This window comes from Pocillopora damicornis, chromosome 3 (genome assembly GCF_964200805.1).
Source record: "Pocillopora damicornis chromosome 3, jaPocDami1.2, whole genome shotgun sequence".
Classification (NCBI taxonomy): Eukaryota; Metazoa; Cnidaria; class Anthozoa; order Scleractinia; family Pocilloporidae; genus Pocillopora; species Pocillopora damicornis.
In genome coordinates, this window is record NC_142672.1 from 20,109,299 (window position 1) to 20,126,200 (window position 16,902).

The following is a 16,902-nucleotide window of genomic DNA, read 5'->3' on the forward strand; positions in this document are numbered from 1 at the left end:
ATGCATCAAATTGGCCTCTTTCCCACTTTGCATGTCATGTGGTGTCTAAAGAATGTGACAAGGAGTGACAGGGACGACTGCGTGATCAGCGAGTAAACAAGATTCTGAGGGTCGAGCGATCACGCAGGTGCCTTTTTCACGCCTCTTTACACTCAAAAAGTTAACTATAAATAATTTGTGTAATTAAACGAAATAAGCTGTATTAATTATGCCCTACAGGTTTTGTGCCGAACAACTCGAAGCTTCAACATTCCCCCACCCGGAACACACTTTCCAGTATTTTAACTAGTCAGGCGGAATGTTACACCACAAGTGGCTCTTTACCCGGGCCCCTTGGACTGAGCGATCACGACTTAATCTTCACCGTGTGAAAAAATGAGAATTCAAGGCCAAAGCCGTGCTCTTGATCAGCACGTGCCCTTGCGAAAAAAGGTGGATTCGTGACGACTAGCTGCCATAAATATCACCTGATTTGCTGTGAGAAATTTCGCACCGAAACAAATTGTCCAAGCGCCACAAGCAACATCCTTCCTCTACTTCTTGGGAAGATTATAAGCGGCAATGTTACAAGGTTACCTCACTAAAGCGTAACTTTTTGAAAAATTTCAGTTATGACGCTTTCTTGAATGCTAAACATCCGCAAGAATTCTGCCCACTAGTTCTGGTGAAAGCATACATAGCGTCATCCTCGTTGAAGTCAGTAGTGTTGTTTCCGACCCTAAGTTTGTAGCCGAGGTCTTCAGTGATCACTTTGCCAACATTATTCATGTAGAGCATGGATCTGACATTGACTACTCTGAGCATCTTAGTATTAAGGCAATAAGCAAACGGCAATTCACTGGCGAGTTTAACTACTCGCCAATCAATACCTCATATATCCGTAAAATTTTGGACCACCTTAATCCGAGAAAGACAGTTGGGGTAGACGGCATTTCACCACGACTCTTGCGTTTGGGATCCAGGCAGTTTTCGCCGAAGAGGTGACTAAATACTGCATACTGAATCGCTCATTGCCTTCTGAATGGAAGCAAGCGCGCCTCACTCCAGTCTTTAAACGAGGGACTGACAGATAAAGCAAACTACCCCCCTGTTTCAATCCTAACTTCTCTGTCGAGGGTGTTTGAGAAAGTTATTTATGATCAAACTTGGAAAGTATTTCACAACGTTTTATCCTCTAACTTAACTGGTTTTATGAAAACCCATTCTTGCTACACTACATTGCTACAAATGACTGAAGATTGGAAGAACAGCATTGACAACAAGGAAGCTATTGCGGCGGTCGCTGTAGACCTGAGAAAAGCGTTTGACGTAATTAACCACCACCTTTTGCTAGAGAAACTGAAGGCCTACGGCTTCTCTCTACATGCCCTGGAAATGATGTCCTCTTACCTGCTGGGCCGTCAAAAATGTGTCAGTGTAACGGGCGTGTGTTCTAACTTCATATCAATTATAACTGGTGTCCCTCAAGGTTCACTTTTAGGGCCCATGCTCTTCAATATCTTTATTAATGACTTGAGTTGTGTACCTAGTGTCTCCTTGCGGCTGTACGCCGATGACACGATTGCCTTCTTGTCAGATGTATCTCCTACCATCCTGCAATTTTCCATTGACAAAGATCTTTAAACTCTTTCGTTGCGGTTTGATTTTTAACCAATTAACAGTGCACAGTACTAAGACTCAAGCATCATCCGTCGGACCCTGTGACTATGTTTATTATTTATTTCTTAACGTGATGTTAAAATAGAACTTTTCAAATCTATTAAGATTCTTGGAGTTAGTCTAGATTGGGACCTATCCAATAAAAAACACAGATCAGATCAACTAAAGAAGGGCTACCCAAACGCCTCTGGGCTGAGAAGAATAAGTCGTTTTCTGCCTCATGACGCTATGATAAAACTAGATAAAGCATTCATTTTACTACCTCTAGATTATTGCTGGCTGAGGTAAAGGTCAACACAACCGTCTCGAAGATGGCAACTGTTACATATTGAGAACATTCATTGGGAAAAATAAGTCAATGACATACGACGAACTGCTCACTACAGCTGGCATGAAATCCTTACATTGTAAGCGCTTAACTCAGGCATTCATACTTCTTTTTAAATGCGTCGTATGGGACCTCTTTATCGTGGGAACCTTTTTAAAAACAAGCATACACCGTATGGGCTAAAAGGTGAGGACTCGACTTTGGAGTTACCTAATTTTAACCTTAAATTTAAGAAAAAAATTATTTGTCCTATTTATTAACTAAGTTATGGAACAGCTTGCCCTCTCAAGTACGTGTTTCAAGGGATGTAAATGACTTCAAAAGTAAATTTCAAGATTGTAGCATTTTTGAAGGTGTCTTACAGTTTTCTTGTCACGTTTTTAGCTATCTTATAGGTTTTTTTAGTTTAGGACTCACTGGAACTGTTGCCTTGTCGTGGCTGAGTGGCTTGTGCGTCCCAGCGACTCCAAGAGCTATGCCGGCGGGGGTGTTTACATCCTTGGTAGGGCCTCCGAAGCCGGAAAGGTCAAGGAGTAGGGTCCAGACTAAAGATAGTCCCACGGCCCTCCAGGCATGGGGGTTAGGCTTAAGGCTAACCACCTTGTCCTGTAAAAAGAATTTGTTACGGAAACAGCAACGAAGACAACCAATATCCTGCACACAGACCTTCCAAGGTCTTCGAACCGTATGACTACCAGTGGTGAAAGCCAGAAGGAAACTACTGGCATGAAATTGGATGTGATGAGTGCAAAAACCAAGACCAGGATTGGTTTTTGGAATGTACGTACCATGTACGAAACTGGGAAGCTTGCACGGGTTACAACAGAAATGAGACGGTATAACTTGCATATATTGGGCGTAAGTGAAAGCAGAGGGATAGGGACAGGGAGATTAAAGTCTATGTCAGGCGAGACGGTATTGTATTCTGGGCGGGATGATGAGCTACATCGTGAAGGCGTGGCAATTATTCTGAAGAAAGGAGCAGATAGATCGCTGTTGGAATGGAAACCTATCGATAGTCGCCTCATAAAGGCCAGGCTGAAAGGAAAGCAAAATAACTTGACCCTGATTCAATGTTACGCTCCGACCAATGATAGTGAAGATGATCTGAAAGACAATTTCTATCTCAGGCTCCAGGCAGAGATTGAGCAGGTCCCAATCCAAGATCTTATCATCATCATGGGGGATCTAAATGCCAAAGTTGGTGCCGATAACTCAGGCAGTGACAGAGTGATGGGAAGACACGGGAGTGGCATCATCATGAAAATGGAGAAAGGCTTGTTGAGTTTTGCACAACTAATAATCTGGTGATAGGGGGCACCCTTTTTCCACACCGAGAGATCCATAAAATCACATGGTGTTCCCCAAATGGCAGGGATAGAAATCAAATTGACCATCTGTTGATCAATGGAAAATGGCGGAGATCCCTTCGGGATGTCAAGGTGAGGAGAGGAGCTGACTTTGGAAGTGACCATCATCTTGTAACAGCCTGCCTTAAACTGAAATTAAAGAGCGCAGGGCGTCTAACCAAGGGGCGCAGCCGTTTCGATGTGAGCCAACTGAAACACCCAAATGTGCGGAAATCTTTTATCCTGGAGGTGTGCAACAGATTCGAGGCTCTTGTGGAACTAGACGGAAGGGAGGATATTAACGATGAAGGGGTGAACAAGAACTGGGAGAAAATTGTTACTGCTTACAATGATAGCAGCAAGACATGTCTAGGCTGCAGGCAGCGGAGGCCAAAGGAATGGATGTTATCTGATACCTGGAAAGCAATTGAAAGTAAACGGAGATTAAAGAAGAAAGTTATGGACTCGAAATCCCAACGGCTTAAAGAAAGACATCAAGAGATGTATCGGGCAGCGAACAAAGAGGTGAAACGCCGAACAAGAGCAGATAAACGGAAGTACATAGAGAACCTTGCATCCCAGGGGGAGGAGGCAGCTGCACGCAATGAGCAAGGAACAGTATATAAGGTCACCAAGGTCATAACAGGTAAATGCCATACAACCCACGTGCTTGTAAAGGACAAGAACGGTATCTTATTAACATCAGAGGGAGAGCAGTAACGGCGCTGGACGGAGCACTTTAGAGAGCTTTTAAATAGACCACCACCAACAGTAGTGCCAAACATCCAGGAAGCCGCAACCGACATTGACATCAGCACAGACGTTCCAACTAGGAGGGAAATCATCCAAGCCATTAATTCCTTGAGGAATGGAAAAGCTCCTGGCCATGATAGTCTAAATGCCGAGCTGTTTAAAGCAGACCCTGAGCTTGCTGCAACCATTCTAACCCCCTTGTTTACAAAGATCTGGGAGAAGGAAGAAATTCCGACAGATTGGAGCGGAGGAGTGATAATCAAGATACCAAAGAAAGGGTATCTAAGTGATTGTAACAACTAGCGAGGAATTACCCTTTTGTCTGTGCCAAGTAAAATCTTTTGCAAGATTATTATACAGCGCATCACCCAAGCTGTTGATGACCTCCTGCGGAACGAACAATCTGGATTTTGCAAGAGGCGTGGATGTACGGATAATATTTTCACACTGCGGAACATACTTGAGCAATGTACTGAGTGGAACAGGGAGTTGTATATAAATTTCATCGACTATGAGAAAGCGTTTGACAGCATTCACGGGGACAGTCTTTGGCAGATTCTGAGAGCATATGGCATTCCACAACGCATTATTAATATCATCAAATGCTTCTACTCAAATTTCACATGTTGCATCGGTCAGGGAGATCTTAGTTTTGAAGTTAAAACCGGTGTACGGCAGGGATGTGTCATGTCGTCCATGCTTTTCAATATTGCTATCGACTGGGTCGAACAATGGAAGATCAGCGACTAGGCATAAGATGGACCCCTTTTACTATACTCGAAGACTTCGACTTCGCAGATGATTTAGCCCTATTGTCCCACACACGACAGCACATTCAGGAAAAGACAGATCGGCTCAGCATGTTCAGCAACCAGGTCGGCTTGAGAATTAGCTTGAAGAAGACGGAGGCCATGTGTGTTAATGCCCCTTCCCCAACAAAGATCAGGGTAAGAGGACAGGACATTCCATACATTCCATACACCAACAAGTTCACATACCTCAGAAGATGGGGGTACTAGTGTAGATATACAAAGCAGATTAAATAAAGCAAGAAATGCCTTTATGAGCTTGAGATCAGTGTGAAGGTCAGCAAGCTACAGCACAAAGACGAAGCTTAGAATCTATCAGAGCTGCGTATTGTCAACTCTCCTTTACGGCTCGGAATGCTGGCGAATGACAGAACAGGACCTCTCAAAACTAGCATCCTTCCAACCTAAAGCTAACCTCAGGAAGATTCTAAGAATCTTCTGGCCTCAGAAAATATCGAACGACCAGCTACTGAGGTAAACCAAGCAGGAGGATATTCGTACACTTGTCAGCAGGAGAAGATGGAGGTGAATCGGTCATGTGATGCGGAAGGCCAGTAACAACATAGCCAGAATTGCAATGCAGTGGACACCTGAAGGCAAACGAAGCAGAGGGCGCCCGAAAACAACTTGGCGCAGGAAAGTAGAGAAGAGACTAAGGGGGCTCAATTACAGCTGGAGCACCATTGAAAAGCTGGCTAAAGATAGACAGGGTTGGAAAGATTTCGTTGCTGCCCTATGTGCCACACAAGCATGATGGGTAGTAAGTAAGTAAGTTTTTATATTTTATGTATTTTTTGCTAGTTTTTATATATTTACTGAGTTGTCTTAAAATGGAATGATATAATTTCTTAGCTGTAATTACTATAGATCTTATTTACACACACTCGTATTTTGAACGAGTTCCTAGCTCCTGTCTCTTTCCAACCAATGCAAACAAACTATTTTTACTTATGAACAAAATCATAAAGTCAAAGCCAACTGGTCTAGACAGAATATCTGTGAGACTTATTTGGGAGTGCACTGACCTCATTTGTGTGCCTATGTGCGATATTTTTAATCACTCTTTCAGACAGGGTAAACTCCCAGAAGACTAGAAATCTGTTGGAGTCGCACCCCTTTTCAAGCAAAACGATCGAAACAACGTAAACAGTCTCCGTCCGGTCTCGGTTATCCCAGTTGCAGTCGGGGTATTGGAGAGAATATTATACGAACAATTATATGCCCATTTAGAGGAGCAAGATAAACTATGCAAACATCAGTCTTGTTTTCGTGCTATTCACTCAACTGTTACAGCTTTGCTTGAGGCAACTGACTCCTGGGCATATCATATAGACATTGAGAAAATCAACGCGGTTATTTTTCTAGAAAGCTTTGGATACCGTTGACCACAACATTCTTCTATCTAAGCTTGACCTTTATGGTATATCAGGGAATTGATTAAAATGGTTGCTGTCGTATTTGGAGAACTGCACAAGACAATGCTCAGTTAGTGGGCCCCTAACTGACAGCCGTGTACCTAAGGGGGAGGGGGGCAGGGACCATCCTTGGTGCACTGTTATTCTTATCCTGCATAAATGACCTTCCAAATTGTTTGTCAAACTGTGAACCGGGGATGTTCGCCGGTGACATACATCTCACATATGCAGATAGTGATGTAGGCAACATCGAACCACGTCTTAGTGAGGACTTATTGCATGTGCATACTTAGTTAAACGCAAACAAACTTACTAAAACTGAGTTTATGTTGATTATGTTGATAGTTTTGGCTTATTAACATACTGGTAATGGCGGACACTCCCCATGTGGCTCCGCTTATTTCGTTTCTCCTGACGCTATTTTTGGTCAACGTGTTGCTGAAAAGCTCAAGAGATGGTATTATCTATCAGAGGCCTTCATTCGCAAATGGTCTTACCGTCCTGGCCGCTACATTCCCAAGGATAAGTCACCGAAAGTTCGTCAAATCTGGAAAATCGATGCTTCGCCGTCGCTATTCTACCAGAAAATATCTATTCATTCTTTTCATTCTAATATCTAACGACATTCAACTGAATCCTGGGCCTCTCAATTCCTCGACTCTCAAATCATGCAGTCTAAATGCCCGTAGTATTGTCAACAAGAGAACTGAGCCGCAAGCTGTGGTCGCTACAAAGGAATTAGACATCATCGCTATAACCGAAACATGGCTGAACCCTGAAATAATGGATCAAGAAATCCTGTCATCTGATTATAATATCTACCGAGGAGATCGCCTAGGAAAAGGTGGTGGTGTTTTGTTAGCTCTAAGGGATAACATTTGTTGTTATAGACGTTGTGACCTCGAAACGGACTGTGAAATCCTTTGGTGTGAAGTTCATTTCAATCCCTGCTCAACATACTTTATTGGAGTATACTATCGCTCTCCTAGCAGCGATATGGCCTACCTAACTAAACTGGTTCAATCGCTAGAAAAATTTCCACCATCATGTAATATCCTTTTGCTTGGGGATTTTAATCTACCTAATGTGAACTGGAACCTTGTAGCTCCATGGCAGCCGGACACTATCAGCGATTTCTTTTGCGACTCTGTTATTAATCGTTTTGGCCTCTCACAACTTGTGAATAAACCTACCAGAGGAGACGCTTTATTGGATTTAATCTTAACCAACACTCCTGCTCATTTGGCTAATGTTGAGATAGACTGTGGCCTTGGAAATTCAGATCATAACGTTGTTTTTTTCGACTTTAATGTCTTTATTTCCCGTCCACATCAAGCTCCAAAGATCGTTTACGATTACAAAAATGCAAATTGGGAAGGTTTTCGCTCTCATCTTTCCAATGCCCCATGGGGCAATGTATTCTTAGAGAACAATGTTGATCAAATGTGGACTAAATGGAAAGAATTGTTCTTTGCTGCTGTTAATAAAAACATCAATACACATCATTTGAAAAGAAAAAGAAATGTTCCCTGGTTAACATCTGCAATTCGTCGCCTTTTTCGCAAACGGAAACGCTTATGGAAAAAAGCTAAATCATCTCAACTTCAATCTGACTGGGAAAAATATAGGCAGTGTAGAAACAAAGTCAAATCTGAAATAAACAAGAGCTATTGGCACCATGTTCAGTCTCTTCAAAACAGTAACAATCCTAAACGTTTCTGGACTTTCATAAAATCTAAGACGAAATCACGATCTATTCCACCTGAAGTATCCCTGGAGAACCAAAAGGCTTCAAACAGTTTCGAAGCACAGCTATTCAACAACTTCTTCTCATCGGTTTTTATAGAGAGTCCTGGTATTCCTGAGAAGTTACGTGACGATCTTCAACCTTTTACTGATCAAGTCATCTCAAGTCTACATTGCTCTAAATCTGAGGTCGAGAAATTGCTCATTGGTTTAAACGTTACAAAAGCTCATGGTCCGGATGGGATATCAGCGCGTATGCTTCGCAAGGCTGCACCAGCTATATCAGAGTCCATGACAAATTTATTTAACTTTTCACTCCAATCTGGCACCTTGCCTGTGGAATGGAAATCTGCTCACGTCATTCCAATTTTCAAAAAGGGCCAAAAAGATCTAGTCAAGAATTATCGTCCTATCTCTCTTACGAGCCTGATTGTAAAGACCCTAGAAAGACTGATATACAATCGCATTTTTGGATTTATTGAATCAAATAATCTACTTAGTAGTCATCAATATGGCTTTCGTCCTGGATACTCCTGTACCTCTCAGTTGATACACCTTTTCTATGAATGGGCCAAAGCACTAGATAAACGCCTCTCTACCGATGTAATATTTCTGGACTTCGAAAAGGCCTTCGACTCAGTTCCTCATGACCGTCTTCTACTCAAACTAGAACGCTTTGGCATTACCGGCTCTCTACTTTCCTGGCTATCCAATTTTCTCCAAGGTCGATCTCAACGTGTTGTAATCGAGGGCTGCCAATCTGACTGGGCGCCTGTCGCATCTGGTGTTCCACAGGGGAGCATTCTTGCCCCCCTGTTATTTATCCTATACGTCAATGACATCCCTGAATCTTTATCAAGTCCTGCAGAAATGTTTGCTGATGATATGTTAATCTATAATTTCTGTACTCCATCTCAAACGTCCATCACTGCCCAGGAGAGTCTAGATAAAGTCACTGATTGGTGTGGCTCGTGGCTTTTAGGAACAAATGCTGACAAATGCGAGTCCATGAAGTTCACCAGGGCTAGAACTCCCTCTTCGTGCAACTATTCTATTAATAGCAAGCTACTTACCCAAGTATCTACACACAAACATCTTGGGGTAGTTCTTTCCAGTGATTTATCTTGGAAACCCCACGTACTGTCTGTTGTTGCAAGATCGAACAGATTATTGGGCTTACTCAAGCGGACATTTGGATCTCACTCTAGGGCTCTATTTACTGGTTATAGATCCATGATCCGTCCAATACTCGAGTACGCTTGTCAAGCGTGGAATCCTCACCAAGCATATCTCATTGAAAAACTTGAATGCGTGCAAAGGAACGTTACAAGATGGATCATTGATAAAGACACTCCGTATGAAGACCGACTGAAATCCTTGAAACTAGCGACACTAGTTCAGCGCAGAGAGTTTCTTAGTTTGGTTCAGCTTTTTAAGTTCATTAAAGGACACTCTTCTGTAAACACTAATAATTACATATCCTTCAGTAACAGGCAATCAAGAAAAAGTCATCAGTTTAAACTATATAAACCATTTAGCCGTACAGACATCTTTAAGTACTCTTTTTGGCACAGACATATCGACACATGGAACAGTTTACCGTCATCAGTAGTTGAACTTGACTCAATTAATGCTTTTAAGAAAGCTCTTAAATCAACATTTTTTAACTAGGCCTATGACTAAAAATTAAATTATTCTATGTATTATACATTATTTAGTTATAATCTTAAACAAAATAGTTATCTTAGATATGTCTTCTTTATTTAGATTTTATATTTATATAGATATATGCCTGTATGTAAAATGTATCAGTATGTATATGTATATTGCATAGTATTAAATTTTTATATCTGGGGTATAGTTTACAATGAGGATTAAGTTCCTCCCTTCTATAACCCTTTTTTAATAATAATATGTTATATGTTATTATTTAAATAAAGTTGTTATATAATTATAAGATCTGGCCCAAGGCTAAATACCCTTACTGCTCCCCAAGCAGTCACAATGGACGGTACTCGGGTGGAACAGGTTTTAACCAAGAAATCACTTGGCGAAACAATCGACGACAAACTCAGCTGGAATTGCCACATCAAAAAAACTAACCAAAAAGATCGCTCGTGGAATCGGGGCCATGATACGTGTTAGACACCTGGTTCCCCAAGCGACCTTGCATCTTATATACCAAGCTTTAATACAACCTCACTTTGACTACTGTAGTACTGTTTGGGGAACCTGTGCTGTAACTTTACAGGACAAGCTACAAAAAAAATTGCAGAATAGAGCAGCTCGCGTACTGAAATTTTTAAATTATAACGCTGACACAGGCCAATTGTTAGAAATTTTAGGGTGGAAAGATCTTCATTTGACCGCCAGTGGAACAAACAAAAAGCCACCATGGTTGTCAAATGCCTACATGCGTTAAAAGACGAAATAAGCATCTGGCAAGAATTTTCATTATAGATGTTTTTTGACTTATTTGAACATAGAAAACGAATGTAAATAATATATTAGCATAAGCCATTCAGCAAAAATTATAACAAGCCAGTTGATCATTTCTTATTCCTTTTGGCGATCTTACCCTGCAGGAAGAGTTTGGTCACCTTTTTCCTTATTGTGATCGTGAATTTGACATGGAGACAGATGTTTTTGCGTAAACTGCGGTTTGCGGCTAGATATTGGTATATTTCCATTATGTTGCTAACAGATGATTAATTATCAAGAAAATGACTCTTCCTTATAAAAATTGATCCCGTGCAGGAATTTCCTGGAAATAACCCTCCTCTATACTTTTACCTCTTTAATACTCTCGTTTTTAAGCTAAATCCATGTCGAATTCCCGATCCGGAAAATAGTTTTTAAAATTTTAATTTAGCACGTTCGACACCTCTTTTTCTTAGACGTGACTTAAGGTGTAAACATGTAGTACTTTTCATCTTCCGCACTGAATTTGTAATCAGATAATTTATACGGCTAGCACGTAGCTCTTTTCAGGGCGGTACCTTGGGTACGCCCTTTCTTCTCCGAATTTTCTGTTTATTCTGCCGATTTGTAGCAGTCTTCGAGGACTATTTTCTCTTAAGATATCTTTTCAGGTATGATTTTAATTCTGTCAGTAAGTTTATTATAATTTTTATATTGTCAATCTTGTATTTGTCTCGCTCGACCTTGACCGTAGGACTAAGAAATTTAAGGTAGAAAGTCATTTGGAAAAGCGTAAACATTGCGAAGGTATCTACTTTGTATGCGAACTCCGCTTAGCGTAGTTTAGCGAGATTGACAGCTCCGTAAGCGTCACCTTTATAAGCGGTGACCCACACTTTCCTAGAGAGACCAGAGCTAGTCCCCGTTGTATCCTCTTGCGTAATAAAAGAGAGAATAAAAGAAATATTTAACCGAACGACGAGTGTTAGGAAATTACTTCTGACACATGGGCTCGCTCCGGACTGATGAACTTCAAAATTCTCTGAACACAATAGAAGCTACAACCTGAGAGACTCCGAGAATAAACTTAAAGCTCAAATACCACGCACAATCTATTTCAAAAATAGTTTTAGCTATAGTGGCGGCATTGTGCAATGGCCTTTCTTGCGAGGCCAGATGCGTGGAATCCTCCGGGTCGTTGAAACGAGAAATCAGAAGGCACGGCATTCATGAAAAGCAGCAATATGGTGTAATGAATATGATTAATATTTAATAGTCTTAAACCTTTTGTAAATAGCTGATGAATTGCCCGTGATTAAATAAAGTTTTTTAAGAAAGAAAAAAAAATGCAAATGTAAAGTTTAGCCAACTTTTACATAAATAATTCTATTGTGAAACTGTGATAGTGAGTCGCGTGAAAAAACTAAATAGCCATCGTAAAGCTGGGAGTTCAAAAGGAAAAAAAACAAAAACCTCACCCTGAATAATTTTTTATTCCACATTCATAATACGACTTAGATGTGGTCGGTTCCCTACGACTTTCAAATTAATGAAAAACTAATTTCCTCCTGATCACATTCTTAAAACCTTTATAACACATTTCGATGAAGCTCTGCACACATACATCCGTTTTCATGCATGGTTTTGGCTGACAAATTGTTTGGCCGATTGTCAAGTTTTAGTTTTCAATTAAAGTGCAGCTCTATCATTTTCAAATTTGATCTTCCACTTAGTGTTAGAAAAGAACCTCTTATCACTGGGTCTGCTATTCTATAAATATCTCAGTCCATCGATAACATGCAGTTAAAATTTAAGGGTTGTCTACCTCCTATAGGAAATAATAAACAATGTTGTCTCAGTATAAAAGGTTTTATTGGTAAATGTGGCACTAGGAATATCTTGTGAAAGATCTTCCTCTACCGCTCGAACATTAAATACCTTATTTCCGCGCTTATTTAATATTTCGAAGAAAAGAAGAGGCGCTTTTTGGGAGAAGTCGATTAATCGAGGGGGCCACTTATTGAGAAACTATCAACCTGTAATGATTCCGCTATAGTTGAAGGCTTAAAAGTTAGAAATAAAATGGTAATTAAAAAAAGGTTTTCCTTGTATCTCTATTTTTCAAGAAAGTGAGGAAGGAGGGGGGGTGGGCGCTTATTCATGAAAAGCACTCGTTTGACATAACTACATGGGGCGGGCAATAGTTGGGGGAGGGCGCTTATAGGACCGTAGGCGCTTATTCAATTAAATTCAGTACCTGGTTTCCTTCAACAATAACGCAACATCAATCTAGCAGCCAGGAAATAATTTATGAACAGTCATTAAGAAATAACTCACGGACCTTCTCGTCTTGCCATTGCCAGAAAATTTTCCGATGGTAACAGCAAGAGCAGAAATTACGGAATCTTTCAAGAATATGGCATGCAGTAAATATCAGCCAGTTCCTCTTTTTTATTTCTTTGACAGGCTGTATGGGATGTTTGTCAATTTGATAATGTTCCCTCATAATGGAGAAAGGGAAAGACTTGTTTAACGCATATCTGGACGGCTAAAAAACGGTTGTTCCTCGGTGTGTTTACAGTCTTAACAAGTGAGACAATTAACTCCACCTACGGAATGACCAACAGCTCATTTCATCTCAAAGATACAACAGACTTCATCAACTTCATAGAAAAAAAATTCTTCCGAAAGAAGTGATACTCTTCTCAATGGACGTTACGAGTTTAAAAAGAAGAAGAAGATGCTTTTATATGGTTAGGGTAACTCCTACAGTTACAAAAACTGATATCCTTAGAGGCCCTAATAAAAAATATATATATATATATACAGTACTGTCTGCAGTTAGATATAGCTCTTTGGCATACAAAGCTTAGCTTTCATGTCCAAATTGAGCACTCTACTAGGATGAGTCATTGCTGCTAGCATTATGCACGCCCACTAGTTTTTCTAGTTTGAGCACTCTGGCATGGCTTAGGTGATCCCACATGTGTGAGATCACCTGGGGTGGCTATATAGCCTTACCTCCATCCTAGCATCAGCACTGCACTGATGAGGCCCAGAAGGCCGAAACAGTACTGTCTGCAGTTATATATATATATATATATATATATATATATATATATATATATATATATATATATAAATGTTAAAAGTACATAAAACTAGTCCAACTAAGCTAATAGAAAGATATCCTAAAACAACATTAAAATTATTACAACTATTAATAAAAACTATAAATTACGATTAAAAACTTCACATCCATGATAATAGAAAGCTTCTTTCGTACATTCTAGTTTGATGGAGGGAAAACGGAGATGATTACTTTGCCGCGTTTTCCTCTGTACAATATCTCTATTAAAAGAAAAGTAATCCATTAAAAATTGCGGACAGCGCTTATTCAGACATTTCTTCACAAGGTTTAGCGCATGAGTCTCCCGTCTAAGCCCCAGCGTATCATATCTAAGATGAGCTAAATCTTCATCACTGCTGTTGGTTTACATGATAATCCTTGCTGTACGTCTCTGTAGTTTTCTATATATCCAGCATTTATACGTCCGCAAAAATTCCAAACGGTATCACAATAATCAAGAACAGGAAGAATAAATGATCTATAAATTATACCAGCAATATGCATAATGCTCCCCCTAGTGCGGCCAAGAATTCCTAATCTTTTACTGACTTTGCTAATTAAATAATTCACGTGTGCGTTCCATGAAAGCGACTCATCCAAAATTACTCCTAGGTATTTATACTCAGCAACCCGTGTTAGCTCCTTACCATCGATATTCACAGAGAGATTAGTATTTGCTAACCTAGAACCAGTACCAAATAAAACACATTCTGTTCTGCCTTGGTGAATTAAAAAGGCTATTGTGTACAAGCCAATCATTGACCTTGGCAAGTTCACTGGTAAGAGTGCTACTGATTTCTTGGGTGTTACTAGCAGCGAAATACATAACTGTATCGTCAGCGTACATCAGAATCTGGCATCGCTCTAAAACTATAGGAAGGTCATTGACAAAAAGGACAAAGAGTAAAGGGCCAAGGATTGACCCTTGACGGACACCCGATGTAATGAGACAAGGATCAGATATTTCTTTACCAAGACTCACCAGTTGTTTTCGATCTGTCAGGTAGTTTCGGAACCAGTCTAACTCAATGTCCCTAAGTCCATATGACTCTAGTTTGCTAATAAGTATTTCGTGATCAACAGAGTCAAATGCCTTGCGCAAGTCAATAAATACCGCCTCAGTGAGCAATCTGGGGTCCATTCTACGCCGGATGTAATCTAAAAAGGCAATAGCGGCAAATTTAGTTGAGTGGTTCCTTCTGAAGCCACACTGGTAGGGGTTGAGCAGCTTATGTTCGCTAAGAAAGCTATGTAGTTGATGATGCACAATCCTCTCCAACACTTTAGACACAACTGGTAAAACCGAAATTGGACAGTAGTTATCCATATCGGTAGACGGTCCTTTCTTAAACAGTGGGGTTATTTTTGCGTACTTCCACTCACTTGGCACTGTTCCCTGCGACAATTATTCATTTACAATTCGAGTCAGTGGCTTGGCAAAAACCACTGCAGCATCCTTCAACAAACGCGGAGATATATTATCACTGATCCATTAAGTTTCCGACCAACACCTCCCTTTTCAAAAGAGACACTACCGAGAGTCCGCTTAAGGCGTGCAGCGGCTGAAGCGAAAACATTATTTAAACTATTAGCAATTTTCTGTCCATCACTGGCTTCACTACAAAGCACACCCTCAATAATGATATTTTTGGAACCGCCAGAGATCTTGTTCCCGGGAATGATCTTCTTCATTGTTCTCCAAAAGGCTTTGGTGTCATCTTTATGGTTATCAATTAACTTCCTGTTGTATGTTTGTTTAGCCCTCTTTACTGAGTTCGTCACACAATTTCGCATAGATTTATACGCAAGCCAATGTTCGTCATGGGATGATTTTCTCGCCTATTTTAAAAGGAAGTCACGTTGACGAATGTCTTTCTTTATTTGGCCAGTCATCCATGGACAATTATCTACACCACGTACTCGCTTCTGGATAAGCGGGGCGTGACAATCAGCCACCTTAAGGAATACGGACTTAAAATTGAGCCAGAGTTTGTCAACACAAATGACGTTCTCATATGCTGTCCCGGAGGAATTCATACCATCAACCCAATTAACACTTCTAAGGTCTTCACAAAACTTTGCAGGGTCATATTTAGCATAATTCCTGAAAATCTTTGTGTCTGGGGCAGCTTTCATCCAATTTAACTTTCTTATGCAAAAAACCATAACATGATCGCTCAGACGCAAACTCAAAACCCCGCATTCTCTAATGTTGTGGGGATAGTTCGTGATAATAATATCCAGAAGTGTTTTGGAGTATTGAGTGATGCGAGTGGGCTGATTTATGAATTAAGTAAGGTTTTCTTGTCTCAGTAGCGCCTTGAGTTGTTTACAGTCCGTTTTGGCAAAAAATCACAATTTAAATCGCCAGTAATGATCACCTCCTTATCCATAGCCATAGCACGCCTAAGACAGCTGTCAAATATAGGCATGAAGTCTTTGACCGCATGATTTGAAGACGTTGGCGGCCTATTACATGTTCCAATTAGAAAGCTACGTGACATTGGTGGGCAAACTTCGATCCAAAGACGCTCGATAGTCGATTCCTCAAGGTCGAGCCTACGTATAACATTCACATCATTTTTGACGTACACTGCAAGACCACCCCCTTTAACTCCTCTGTCTCGGCGAAAAAGTTTGTAGCCAGGAATCTCAAGCCCAGATTCTGCAATATCTTTATGTGCCCAGGTTTCAGAGAAACTCATAAACTATAGACTCGAACGCAGTTCGGAAGCGATGAGACGCAATTCATCAATTCTACCAGTTAGACTATTAATATTTTGGTGGAAAATCTTAAAGCCCTTGATCGCTGAGATGTCACTTAACTTCTGTGATAGAAATAGGCCATTGTCGTCCAAGTTGTTCTCAATTTCATTGGCAGAATGATTACAATTATGCACAGATTAATTTATGCACAGATACACCCCTCCCCTCCATTTAGACTGATTTTGCAGGAAAACTCATCCTAATTCAACGAACAAAATTACTTGCAAACTCACGGAAACCATATGGGCACCGAAACGGCAGTAGCTTTTGCAAATATCTTCATGGCTAAAATCGAAGTGCAAATCCTAAATAAAGGCGCCAATAAACCGCTCGTTTGGAGACTTAAGTGGAGATCTCTGTAAGAGCGGTCCAGGGCATTTTGGTCACTCACGGGAGATAAAGAGTTAAGGAAATAAGAGATATTGACACATGCAGCGTAACTATAAACAGGATCGTTGAACAGCACATACCTGAGCACATTAAACTAGAAAATGATGAAAGCCATCTGTTTAGTTCAATAAAATGC

General features: G+C 40.5%; 1 pseudogene across 1 annotated transcript; it reads left to right on the top strand.

The window, feature by feature from the left end:
• Nucleotides 1–3,160: 3,160 nt before the first annotated feature.
• LOC149048744 (uncharacterized) lies at nucleotides 3,161–4,966 on the top strand (annotated as a pseudogene). The gene has a single exon (XR_016184654.1). The product of XR_016184654.1 is annotated as an uncharacterized LOC149048744 (transcript).
• The last annotated feature ends 11,936 nt before the right edge of the window (nucleotides 4,967–16,902 follow it).